Below are 14,421 nucleotides of genomic sequence, written 5' to 3'. Positions count from 1 at the left end.
CAATAGGAAACACAGCAGGATTTAGTAGCTGCTGAGGTACCAGAGGAAAGGGCACAGCACACACCATTCATGTCAAGTCAGGGATGGGATCCCGGCTGCTTTATCGTCCCCATCTGGTAAGTAAACACTCTCCATGCTGTTTTGCCTCAGAAATACCTCGCTTACTAAATCAGGGGAAAATTCACTCACTTAGTAAGGAGTTTAATAATCCCATATATAAGAATAAAAACATAGGGAGTTCCCCTTGTGGCTCAGAGGTAACAAACCCAACTAGTATTCAAAAGGATGTGGGTTTGATCCCTGGTTAAGGATCTGGTGCTGCCGTGAGCTATACTGTAGGTCATAGATGCTGCTTGGATCCCACATTGCTGTGGCTGTGGTGTAGGCCAACAGCTGCAGCTCCAATTTGATCCCTAACCTGGCAACCTTCCGTATGCCATGGGTGCCCCCCTCCACCCCATCCCTACAAAAAGAATGAAAGTATATATGATTTATATTCTAATTCACTGAGGCTATTGATAAATTGAGAAAAATCAATTATCTGGCTTGCTCAAATTTCTCTTTAGCCACCTCTGGTGAATTATCTGACATAGGCAAAGTGGGATTTTAGGTAATACTACCAATATATGATTTCAGTTTGCAATTTCACATCCTATACATAGACATAGCCAAAGTGAAAGATGAAAGGCAATCCCCTCAGTTAAACTACATGTTATTATATCTTATCAAAACAAGGTAGAATACTCATGATTTGCCATTTGATTCAGCACTAGGGGTCTGCCAAAATGGGAAATATTTATACACTGTCAATGGCCATGTAATTTGGAGGTTTGAGGACATATTAGCAACGTTTCTTTCTTTTTGTAAAAAAAACTTCAGAGCAGTGCCTTTCTTATATTTGTCACAAACTCTTCTGATCTAAAGGGAAAAGAAAGCAGCATAATTTGATGTGCAAACATCAAATGCTATGCATACTAACCCAAAATTTAAAAAAAGAAACAAATAGAATTCTGGCAATAACATTTCATTAGTGAACAGAGCCAGAAACCATACTAAGGTGGGGAGGAGGGCCCACCCCTTGGTGCAACTGGAAGAAGAGGACTGCTACTTAAAGACTTTCATCTGCACCAGCGATCTTCTAGGAGACAGTGAGTTTGATTTTCTTCCACGTCCCAGTTTTTGAATATCAAAACCTTGCTTTTGAGGAAACTAATGAGAAAAAATAGGAAAATAGTTACTAAAGTGTTTTATTATTGTTATTTTTCGCTCATTTGACTGTGTAGGCTTGTTTATTTGCTTATTACATTCATTTGTAAAGTTTGCAGTGGATGTTTGTTATTAGTCAATTGGAATGAGGCACTAAAAAATTCCCTTTAGACAGGGTGGTACAGTCTATTAGCTTTGTGAGGTATCTGCTAACAAAAAAACAAGTGTGAATAAAGAGGAAGGAAGGCGTGATAGAGTTATCATAATCATTCATCTAGAAATGATGGATCTGATTGTTTTCTTTTTGTAATTCTACATGTTCAAATGGTCACCCAGCCTAGAAGAAAGGGATTTTACACATTATGTACAGTACTGGGTCTTAGAATAAAAGTGGTGATTCCCTTTAGTGATTGTCTAATCTTCTCTGGGTAAATTATGACAGATCAATAGATAGCTGCAGGAAGAGAGTTACACGGGGCATGTTTCCTAGACAGGCAATTATGCGGGGACCTCATCAGGCTCCTATGCTTCAACTTCCTTTCCTTCCTATTCCTACCCCTTGACTCTGCTTCTGGCCCTCAGCAGTTCCTGCCTAAACATCTGCATATCCTCTCTTTGGTGTCTATTTTCTCAACCAATATTTGAACAGCAAAGCCATATTTTTAGTGAAAAATCTCCACTGAGAACTCATAAATAACATAAAAATATTTTATAAATACAATATGATAAAAGTTTCAAATTTATAACTTACACATTATCATATCAATCAATGAGAACAGTTATTGCTGCAGTTACAACCCCAACATCTATTTCTATGTTTTGCCTTAGTTACACTGTATCAAGAAAATTCTGAATCACACAGACATATTATTCAACTAAATAGATTCAAAGCTTAAAAGAACATTTGAAAGTAAAGTTTGTTTCTAAGTCGTATTACAAGGCTTATAAATTCATATTTCTCTAGTCTAAGTACCCAATTTGAAGAGAGTAGACAAATTCTTTGGTGGGGCAAGATATTTGCTATTAGGCAAGAAATAAAGTTTAAATATATTTGTAATACCATGAAATGGTCAAGGTATATTTTTAAACTTTCAGATACTTTAGTATTTATCTGTCATATATCTGTTCAATGTCTTGAAACAGTCATTTTTATTTTGTTTTAATGTTAGTTTCAGGTGTTTCAATTTTTTTTCTGACACTACTGGCAGCTGTAAGAAAAGCTTTGCCAAATTAAATCAGCTCAGCTCTTTAAAGGTATTGGTAGGATATGCAAGATGATGCAACCTTGTTTAAGGAGTAGTTACCCAAAGGATTTACTTCATTAGAAGATATGCAAAAAAAGATACTGTTCTCATTTGAAATACTTCAGTACCTTGCCACAAAGCATTTATCAAATTAGCATGAAAAGGGAAATTCCTGGAATTTATTGACAATTTTGTTATAGAAAACTGAAAGATCTTCAATTTAAGATTATGCCTAATAAATCAAGAATTTATATGGAATTATCCAATACAGTTTCAAAAGGCATAAGCATTGTTATATCTTTTGAAAGACATAAGCACATATATATATATGTGTATATACATAATGTTAAACTGTCCAGTAAATGATAAAAAGAAGTTAAGAGCCCTAATTTTATGCTCTGAATATTTTCTCTCAAAATTACATTGTAACTGCAGGAAATATAATAATATTTACTGATTTAACAACATAAAATATATCACAGATTTAGGCAATTTTTATTACATAGAAGGTGAATCCCAATGAATTACTAGCATTTACTTTCTTGTCATCCAGGAATTTTCTGTGAGAATTGTTGACACATTTTTTAAGGAATCAGCATACTATTGTGGTTAAGAGAAGGTACTTTAGGAAGTCAAAGCCATTCCATGCCTGGCTCACTAGCTGTGTGGCCTTAGGTGGTTGTTTAATCTTTTTTGTGCCTCAGTTTCTTCTTCTACAAAGTAAAGAAAATGACAGTACCCCCCTATAGGATTGTTGTAAGAATGATTTGAATTTAATCATATACAGGCACACCTTTGACATTTATAGGACCTGGAACAAGAATATAAAGGAAGGCCCAAACATTGTATTTCTAAATATTTTAAAGTTATTGAAAATGATAATGAGTTTTTAAATAAAATACTTTCTATTTCTTACCTTGCCAAATACACTTTTATAAGGATCTGGATAGCCAGTCTGAACTTAGGATTCTGGACTCCTCAGAGTTCTGCTCTGGCACACAGTGGCATGAGAACAACACGTTCTGCAGTCCAACCTCCTCCTCCGCCCATCACTGCCTCCTTCCACACCCAAGGGGCTTTTCATGGGTGTGTATGGTCACCTGACTGCACGTCAAAGCTCTGCAGTCACCCAATAGTCACCCCTGGGCCATCCCTCAGTCCTATGGGTATACACATCAACAGTATAGAACTGCTTCAAATGGATGGATCCAGGTAAGGTCCCCAAACAGATCACAGAAGTGTGCTTGAGGGCAGGCAATTCTGGGAACCTGAATACCTAAAGGACAGTCTGAAAGAGATTGCGGGCATCAGCTGGGTTTAACTCTTTGATTCCAAGGACTTGTTTGCTCCATGGAGAGGGATACAACAATAGGACCCTCTAAAGCATGGGAACCACAAAAGACGCCCCTCTTGGCTAAATCTAAGGGCAGTGTGAACTGTAATTCACATTACAACCTAAGGCTTTTTTTTTTTTTTTTTTTTTTTTAAATGCTCTCACTAGTCTGTTTTCAAAGTATTTAACATTAGTTGTAAAGTTAGCTTATGCTACACTTTATCATATTTTATTCAGCCTAATCATTCTCATCACATCCATCATCAAATTGTATTAAAATTTTTTTATTGTAGTTAACATACAGTGTGTGTCAGTTTCTGGTGTACAGCAAAGTGATTCAGATATATATATGTATATATACATGTATGTATATATACATGCACATAAGCACACACACACGTATATAACAGTTTGCATCTTCTAATCCCAAACTCCCAATCCATCCCTCATCCAGCCCTTACATCGGAAAACACAAGTCAGTTCTCTACATCTGTCAGTTTGTTTCTGTTCTATAAATAGGTTCAATTGTGTCATATTTTAGATTCCACATTTAAGTGAAATCATATGGTATTTGCCTTTCTCTGTCTGAATTACTTCATTTAGCATGACCATCCATGTTGCTGCAAGTGGCATTATTTCATTTCTCTTTATGGCTGAGTAGTATTCCATTATACATGCACACAACATCTTTTGTATTCATTCATCTGTCCACAAGCATTTACGTTGTTTCCATGTCTTGGCTACTGTAAATAGTGCTGCTATAAACACAGGAGTGCACCTATCTTTTTGAGTTATAGTTTTATCTACATATATGCCCAGGAATGGGATTGCTGGATCATATGGCAATTCTATTTTCAGTTTTTTGAGGAACCTCCATACTATTTTCATAGTGGCTGTACCAATTCTTATTCCAACCAACCATGTAGGAAAGTCCCCTTTTCTCCATACCCTCTCCAGCATCAAATGGTATTTTTAATTTTCTGTTTATAACCAAAAATATACTTTTGGTTTCAAATGTTATTATTTTACCTCTCCTATAAGAAAAAATTTTTGATAAAAGTTAGACCAAAAAAAAAGAAACAACGGAAAATGTCCAGTAACATTGTCAAATATAAAATAGTCAAATACAAGAAAAAGAGCATCTAAACTTAACCTAAATACAAAAGTAATTACAGTATTATATTATCTCCACTCCAGGCATTATGTATTACTTACTACAATGCAATTATACATAAAGATTCTGAGGGCAGGCACCCAGCTGCTGTGCCTGCACCTCTAAGGTGTGCTATTGCAAGGCTTAGGTCTAAAAATAACAGTCTGACTAGAATATTCTCACAGGGCTGGGTGGGTCAAACACATGAATAAATATTCACAACAATAAAGACTGAGCATAAAATCAAAATTCATGTAGAGGGAGAAACTGCTGAACAAATGTATTTTTTAAGGCACTGTAAATGCTCAAAAGTAGTCAGAGAAGCTTTATTCTCAGCTCAACACACAAGAAGTAACGTAATCCAACAGCACCTTTTAATACCATGAAGTCTCCAATACAAAAATGCATATAATAGGAAATTTTGAGTAAGAAAAATATTTGCCATTTTTACTATTAGGGTGGTAGCAGACAGACCCAGGAGCACTGGCTGTGTCCAATGAAGCACACATGTGCTCACATCTTTCTTTGAGACTCATCAAGGTGCTTAGACACTGTCTCAGGAAGGCAGTGGCTTAGTGTGAGCAACACAAGCCTCCCCAAAAGCCAGGCAGGGTTCTGATAGGTCCAGTAGTCTCTGTGATGAGCCAGTTTGGTGCTTCCCCACTCAATGATGGCTGATTTCAGGGAACCCACAGTCGACCCCACATACTGAGAATCCATGACAGAGATATGAATACCAACCTGGTTTTATTACAGCAAGATGCTTTGAACATTTCCACTTTTAACCTTGTTTCTGGCTTGGAGTTGTGGAGATTATTTATTCCACTGATTGGCTATTAATTAAATTATTTTTTAAAAATTGCATTTGGGGAGACAGGATTAAGATGGTGGGATAGAAGTACTGGAACTCAACTTCTCTCCTAAAAACAACAAAATTCACAACTAAAGACTGAGCAATCTCCACCCAAATGGACCGGAAACCAAAAAAGATATCCTACTCCAGAAGACAAAGAGGAGGCCACAGCAAGAGGTAGGAGGGGCGATTTCACGATATAAACAACCCCATACCTCCCCGATGGGAAGCTCCACAGACTGAAAACTAACTGGTTCTGAGCCCCACATCAAAGCATCACGTGCAGGGATCCAGCACTGGGAGAAAGAGCCCCTGGAGCATCTGGCATTGAAGGCCAGTGGGGCTTGTGCACAGGAGCTCCACAGGACTGGGGGAAATGGAGACCCCATCCCAGTGCACACGGATGTTCACGTGCACTGGGTCCCAGGGCACAGAGAGATCTCCATAGGAATCTGGGTCAAACTTGACTGCAGTTCTTGGAGGACATCCTGGGAAAGCAGGGGTGAACGTGGCTTGTTGTGAGGGAAGGACATTGAAGGCAAAGCTCTCGGGAATATTCAGCAGCATGCCTTCCTCTGGAGGTGACCATTTTGGAAAAATCTGGCCCCACCCATCAGTCAGTGCTGAGAAGCCCCAGGGCAAACAACAACCCAGGTGGGATCACAGCCCCACCCATAAGTAAACAGGCTACCTAAAGACCCCTCAGGCACACAGCTGCCTCTAATCCCATCCAGAGACTAAGCCCCACCCACCAGAGGGATAGGAATCAGCTCCACCTACCAGTGGGCAGGCATCAGCCCCTCCCATCAGGAACCCTACAGCAAGCCCCCATATTGACTTCAGCCACAAGGGGGGCAGGCATCAGAAGTAAGAGAGGCTACAACTCTAGTATCTGTAAAAAGGTCACCACACCAAAAACCTATAAAAATGGAAAGACAGAGAACTATAACTCAGATGAGGCAGAAAGGAAAAACCCCAGAAAATCAGCTAACTGATCAGGAGATTCTCAGCCTCTAGGAAAAAGACTTTAGATTGTTGATGCTGAAGATGATGCAAGACATTGGAAAAAAACTGGAGGCAAAGAAGGATAACTTAGAGGAAACACTGACCAAAGAGATACAAGATATAAAACTTAAACTAGAAGAGATGCAAAATACAATCACTGAAATAAAAAATTCACTAGAGGCAGCTAACAGCAGAATACAGGAGGCAGAAGAACGAATAAGCGATGTGGAGGACAGATTAGTGGAAATTATGGACGCAGAACAGAAAAGAGAAAAAAGACTGAAATCAAATGAAGAGAGTCCCAGAGAAATCTGGGACAACATGAAACGCAACAACACCCATATTATAGGGGTGCCAGAGGAGAAGAGAGAGAGAAGGGGACAGAAAAAATATTCGAAGAGATAATAGCCGAAAATTTCCCTAACATGGGAAAGGAACCACTCACTCAAATCCAGCAAGCACAATGAGTACCATATAAAATAAACCCAAGGAGGAATACACCAAGACACATATTAATCAAACTAACCAAAATTAAAGACAAAGAGGAAATACTGAAAGCAGCTAGGGAAAAGAAATAAGTAACACACAAGGGAACCCCAATAAGGTTATAGGCAGATTTTTCAGCAGAAACTCTGCAGGCCAGAAGGAAGTGGCATGATATACTTAACGTGATGAAAGGAAAAAACCTCCAACCAAGATTAATCTACCCAGCAAGGCTCTCATTCAGATTTGAAGGAGAAATCAAAACCTTCACAGATAAGCAAAAGCTGAGAGAATTCAGCAATACTAAACCAGCCTTACAACAAATACTAAAGGAACTTCTCTAGGCAGAAAAGAAAAGACAGCAGCAGGAAACAAAATGCCACACATGACAAGGCTCACCGGTAAAGGTACACATACAGTAAAGATACAAAATCATCCATGCACAATTATACCACCAAAATCAGGAATCATCAGAAGAGGTGGGTACAAATGCAGGACACTGGAGATGAACTTGCAATTAAGAGAACAACAACTTAAAACAATCTCATATACATATAGACTCTTATATCAAAACTTCAGAATAACTGCAAACCAAAAATCTACAATTGATACACAAACAAGGAATCTCTGGAGAAGAAATATATCTCATAGTAAATAAGTGCATAATCCACCATGAAGGGGGTCATTTGACATCATTCTTGGAATGCTGAAATCTTCTTAGATCTGATTCTGATTTCCTCTCCATCAAAGAATTTATGATAATTATAATTAAATAATGCCACTGTACAATTAAATAATACAGTTCTACAATTGTATTATTGATAACCATTTCTCTCCATGGTACAATGTAAGGTCTATAATGTCTTGTTTATCACATCACCTAGAATGGCGTAATGCCTATACTGAGGAATCAATAAGATGTAACAAACTGTGAGGACATATTTATACAGTTACACTGTTTTTTAACCATTTTATGCATTTTCTATTTTACTTATTTTCAGAGGGTGTATTATTTTTGTTATTCTTACCAGTTAAGTTATTCTTTTTATTATGCTATATAAAATATTTAATGGTATATAAGGCTTTCTTCTTTACAAATTTTAGTTGCATAACATACACAATTTTAATATAATGCTAATTTTTAAAGAAAATCGAATATAATAATACTAAATAGTAGAGATGAAAGCCATACAAAATGGGATAAAGTATAGAATAGATTTCCTATTTGTCTCAGCATATTTTCCATTCCACTTCTCCAGAGGGAGTCACTTAATCTGCTTCTTAAGATCCATGATATAATAATCTGTATGAATGTAATTGCGTTTAAATATATGTATTTTATTCTGTAAAAAAAACAATTTTCAAAAAAAATGCATTTGGATTAAATGCTTGAAGATTGCACTTAGCACTTCCAATGAACTCTTTGGTTCTACTGAATAGTTTTAAAACTGAGGCTGTTGCCCAGCTCCCATGCTGTTACCAGGGTGACCATAAACCATACACCCCTGCTTAAAATCTGGCTTGAAAATACAGTCCAAACTACTTAAAGGAAATTTATTTTTAATATAAGTCCACTATATCTCTTTAATTCTATATTTTGACTATTCTCTGCAATAAAATCTTTTCTCCCCTTAGCAGACCTCTCCTAATGGACTCATCTTCCCAAGTCTTTGTTTAGTCCATTCTATCTTGATTATTCTCAGGACTAGTTGGAAGAGAACATGGTGGAACTTAAATCTAAGAGAGTATTAGGATCTAACATAACTGAGACAAAAGACATTCATGCTTATGAAAAGGAGGTCTAAGTCAACACTAATAGAGACACCAATACCTGGAATAATATGATTTGGTCAGATTAGAGAATATAGAAAGCTAAAATGCTGTATGATGATGGAAGGCTTTGGAGGCTTATGTTTCTGATGTAAACTGAGGGGAGAAAGGGATGAAAGATGTAATGTGATTTATTCAGAGGGCAAGGTGGCTATTTGATTCTACTTATGCATTATTTATTGAATTTTGTTCCTGACTACAGTTAAAATGGTGATACTGGCAGTGTTGTGGGTTGGAGAACGATGGAGAGGCTGGTAGTCTCACCTGGAGCATTCAGCTCCGTAAGTCGTCCTTAAAATTTTTTTTTCCATCTGTTCCATGGCTATAAACTATTCCCAAAGCACACTGGTAATCACCACCAATAGAACACTGAAATTGGTTTATTTCAATGATTCTATGAAATGGATGTAGATGTGCTGAGAAAAACAGAACCTTTGCCTCTTAATATACATCTATAACTCAATCGACTACATCTTACTATTTCTGCTCAAAAATTTAGTAGACCTTGTCATTTTCTTTCCTTCTATGAGAGAAATTCATAAAACATGAGCTGTTAAATAAAGAAAATCTGTAGAGATACATGAGAATATGAATCCTCTGAGAATCTGAAGTCAGTTGTAATATAATATGATAAATATGGCAGTAGGACCATCTCCTATGTTTATTGGGAGGATTACTTAAAATAATGCATATGTAGAGCATCTTGTGATGTTTCAGTTTTTTGAATTATGCTTATTTTTATTCCAGCAAATTTATTAATACTTGGTCTAAATTTTGAATCCTGTTTAAATTACATGATATAAATTAAATAAATACTCAAAATAAGTGCGATATTTAACAATTGACCCATGAATCCCTCTTAGGAAAAAGACTATTCTTGATAAACTCCTGGATTATAGAAGATAAAACCCAGGAAGCACATGTGGCTCCCTTAACTTATTCATTCCTTCATTTGTTCACTTATGCATTCCTTGAGTGCTGACTATTAGGCACTGAAGTTATACCAACAAACAAAACAGATAAAGCCACTGCTCTCTTAAAGTTAACGTTCTAGTGGGGGAGAGACACACACACAGACACATACATGTGCATAACCTCAAGGAGTGATAAGTGCCATGAAGCAAATAAAAAAGAGACCCAAAACAGAGAATAACTAGGTAGGTTAGGGTCATTCTTTCTGCAGTAGCATAAACACTTCTGTACCCTTGTCTCAATCCTCCAAAAAGTTCTCTATACTCACGAATATTTCATTTACATGGGCTACATTTTTATATTATGGAAAAAATAATTTAGAGTGTGAATCTGGAATGATGGAGTGGATAAGAGGAAACATAGAAACCCAGACACAGGCTAGAGGAAGAGTAATCATTAAGAATTCAAGCTACCTGGATTTCCCTGACATTTGAAAAGTGTTTCCTCCTTCCACAAGTATGTATCAAGATTCAAGGCATTCTTACCTCAATCTCAAGGAAGACGAGGTGGCCCCAGCTGACATCTGGGTTACATATTTAATGCCCAAACATCCAAGGAGGGGAGAATCAGTCAAGCTAACTATTCTGATTTCATGTAAACAAAATAACCAATTGATGGACTGATTGCTTCACTTGTTTTGGACATCTATATACACAACCACATGCCAGTGATCAAAAATAAATCATCTTCAAATTCAGAAAAATATATAGGACTGTGCTATATTGTTCATAACAATCTGTTACAAAGGATAATATATCTACTAGAGTCTGTTTTTTTTCAAGGTATCAAAAACAACATTAATTATAGTCAAATAATTATTACTTACCCAGAATACAAAGAGCTTCTTTCACAACTGTGGCTTCTTTGCTTTTCTTCCTTCTGTCAGTACTGTGGCATTTCATTATTCATTGTTATTTCCACAAAAGGGTAGGCTGAGAAAAAAGAACAGAAACTCATCTTAATTTTTTCAACTGCCCCAAGTGTTTAAGGGCAATAGCAATATTTTTAAAAATAAATTAGGGATTTTCATGTCTTTATCCATGTTTTCATTTAATTTTTAAAAACAAATACTGTTCTAGCTATCAAAAGTGAGCCAATTATTATCCATTCCGCTAAACAACTTAAAAAGATATTCAATAGTGTCTAATTGTTTCTGCTTATAAAAATCATTACATATCCAATGTGGAAAATATATATAACAAAAACTGGCTGGTTTCCTGTGCTTATTTGTAGTTTATATTTCCATACTATTTTGGAAAATGGGATCTTAATAAATAACATGGATGTTAAGCTAAAATGTGGATTATCAAAGTAAATTATAAAATCTCCTGTAAATATCTTTTAATAATTATTATATAGAATTACATAGCTAGAGCCCTATCCAAAATAAGAAAAAACACTAATCTTCCTTTCAATTTTTTCTAATTCCCATGGCTTCAATTATCATAAGCTGAGAACATACATCTATTCTGAATTGCAAATCTGCATATCCAACAATCTGCTAGAAATACTCATTTAGAATTCCTGGGCATATATCAAAGTCAATATGTTCATACTACCTTAAGAAAGCTTTTTCATCTGAAATAAATTTTTCCTTTAATGTTTCTCATCTTAGTTTAAGGCAGTACCATCTATGCATCCAACTAATCAAGCAAAATATCTTCTCTCCCTTGCTTTTACTCTCTATATCCAATCATTAAGATTTGTTTAATTTGCCTCCTAAATATTTCTTAGCTTATTTTACTTCTTTCCATCCTCACTGTTTCTAACTTAAGATCACAACTTCTTTCACCTGGGTGACATAGTCCATGCGAATGGGGCCCCGGGAGTTGTAGAGAAGAAAACATCTGGAGCCCTTCTAGCCTCATCTTTTATCATCTTCCTCTCTAACTCTACTTTGCAGCATATTGATTTTTAGCTCCTTAAACATTTCATACCCTTTTACCTTGGAGCCTCCAGACAAGCTGTACTCTTTACACATGTAGTGTATATAGTATAGATATGTAACACATGTAGCATATATGTATTATGTATATGTTTATATATGCCATACATAATTTGGTCTGAGATACTCTTCATCATCACCCTATGATTCACTACTACCATTGCTGGGTTGGCTGTCCCACCAATATAATCCCAAAATATCTGTTATTCTCTAATTAGAGCACTTATACTTTTATTACAATTATTCACTGCCTAATTATGCCCTCTGGTGATATCAAGGATGTGTGTTTTGGTTTTTTTGTTTTTTGTTTTTTAGGGCCACACATGCCACATGTACAGCATGTGGAGGTTCCCAGGCTAGGGGTCGAATCTGAGCTACAGCTGCTGGCCTACGTCACAGCCACAGCAATGCAGGATCTGAGCCGTGTCTGCAACCTATACCACAGCTCAAGGCAATGCCGGATCCTCAACCCATTAAATGACACCAGGGATTGAACCCCAACCTCATGGTTCCTAGTTGGATTCGTTTCTGCTGCACCACCACAGGAACTCCAGGATGTGTATTGTTTTACTACTGTACCTTTAATATCTAGCACAACTACCAAAGTAGACAAAGGAAATATTTCCTAAGTGGAAGAATTAACTTATCAATAAATATATGCTAGTGTTTCAGGCAAAAATATGGTCATGACTTTCTTCAAAACAAAAATTATGGTGAAGTAGGAGATATTTGTAGATATGGTCAATGTCATTATTATTATTCCATCTGTATGGTAAAATGTAGTGCTTATTCTTCATCTCCAAAAGCTGAGAATTATTAACAATGCCTCTATAAGTAGAAATGTTCAAGGAAAGGCTAGGATCTATGATGTGCCTTTTCCTAATTTCACCATGTTTGGATAGGACAGCTCAGCTCTAGCTGAACACCGCCAGACAACTCCCAAAGATGTAACTAAAATCTGAAGTTGTCAGCAAATTGTTTTCCAAAAGGATAATTATTAGGACAACAAAATCATGTAAATAAGAGATGGAAAGACATGACAGGTCATCTAATCTCTCCTGTGAGAATATTCTCTTACATGTTGGTCTCAATGCTTCAGGGTAAATTTTAAGTACAACTAGTGATGTAAATCCCACCTTTACCCTTGGGAGGCTGTATGCAAATCAAAAGTTTTAATTGCTTCTACTTGGATAAAATATCTTAAAGTCTGTCTTTTCGTCAATGTGTGCATGTTACTCTAGCTTTCCTGTGCCTCTATCTTTTAAGAATAAGTGGTGATAAAATCTTGGAGCAGTAGTTTTCATTCAACTAAGAGTTCAGTTACAAGCAGCAAATGTACCTTCTCCATTTAAGGGAGTACTTAATGGTGACAATTTTTTTTTTTTTATTCTAGGCTTAACACGCTTTTATTTAATTCTATTGATATTTAAAAATTGAAAGGGGTAAATAAGTCAAAATTTATCACTTCAGTAGGATAAATCTTACTTAAATCAAACTTCAAGAGACTCTTCAGTTTCATTTTCTGTGATACAAAAATATTTAATAGAATTTCATTTAATTAAATGAGCAGTTGGCTGGAGCTGGGAAATTTTTGGATTATACTGAATGTTATGAAAGTTATTTTTATTTGTTTAACATTTTAATCTTATTTCCCCTTAATAATCTTGCCTGTATCATCTCAATATATGATCCTTTCATGTAATTAAATCTATCAGTAGATAAAGCAACAATGGCTTTTATTTGCAACATTTCCAATTATTCGTCTGTATATCAATTATCTGCATGATGGCCATATTTTATACTACTGTACTATTTTTTACTGAATATTTTTCTTGAGATAATGTGCTTGTTTGAAATTAAATACCTTTTAAGTAATATTTATCCTATTTAATCACTCTTTTCCCCCAATATACATAATGCATACAATTTAAAACATTATTGCATAACTTCTAAAATTATCTTCAAATGCACCTTTCGGAAAAGCTGTCCTATCATATTTCATTATAAATTTTGAGGAGAGGCAGCCATCACGATGGACGTGAACCTCAAGATCCGATCCGTTGCCTCTAGACCACCATTTTCAGGGGCTCCAAGGACTCAAGCACCACGCTCAGGCGGAAGCGCATATCTGAGGGCATCCTCCAGCAGCTGGCTGAGGGGCTGCCGCTGCACAAGCTGGACTAGCCTCTAGATGAGGGCAAGATATTGGGCGATTGTGGCTTCACCAGTCAGACAGCAGGGCCTCTAATCCGAGCCACTGGGGGAATAGTTTTGTGGGGCCCTGCCGCATCTAACCCCTCTCCAGCCCAAGTTGCAGAATGTGATAAAGCTGAAAAATTTAGGAAGCAGCACTAACCAATAGGCCGTGCAATGAGAGGGTTCCTAAGGACCAACCCA

At 36.5% G+C, this 14,421-nt stretch overlaps 1 long non-coding RNA gene across 5 annotated transcripts in view; it reads right to left on the bottom strand.

Annotated features, from left to right (window-relative positions):
* The window catches only part of LOC102161640 (uncharacterized), a 729,975-nt gene that overhangs the window by 38,565 nt on the left and 676,989 nt on the right, over positions 1–14,421 (bottom strand). For 4 of the 5 annotated variants that reach the window (XR_014831263.1, XR_014831265.1, XR_014831261.1 and 1 more), the window contains exon 3: positions 10,906–11,011. This is a non-coding gene — a long non-coding RNA (uncharacterized LOC102161640). Of the gene's footprint in view, positions 1–9,405; positions 11,012–14,421 lie in introns of those variants that run through there. The other variant, XR_014831259.1, reaches the window with a different exon arrangement.

This window comes from Sus scrofa, chromosome 16 (genome assembly GCF_054392235.1).
Source record: "Sus scrofa isolate SSC_HxYL_T2T_F1_AM1 chromosome 16, Sscrofa_HxYL_maternal_Yorkshire_Landrace_v2.0, whole genome shotgun sequence".
Classification (NCBI taxonomy): Eukaryota; Metazoa; Chordata; class Mammalia; order Artiodactyla; family Suidae; genus Sus; species Sus scrofa.
This window is presented reverse-complemented; position numbering and strand designations above follow the sequence as displayed.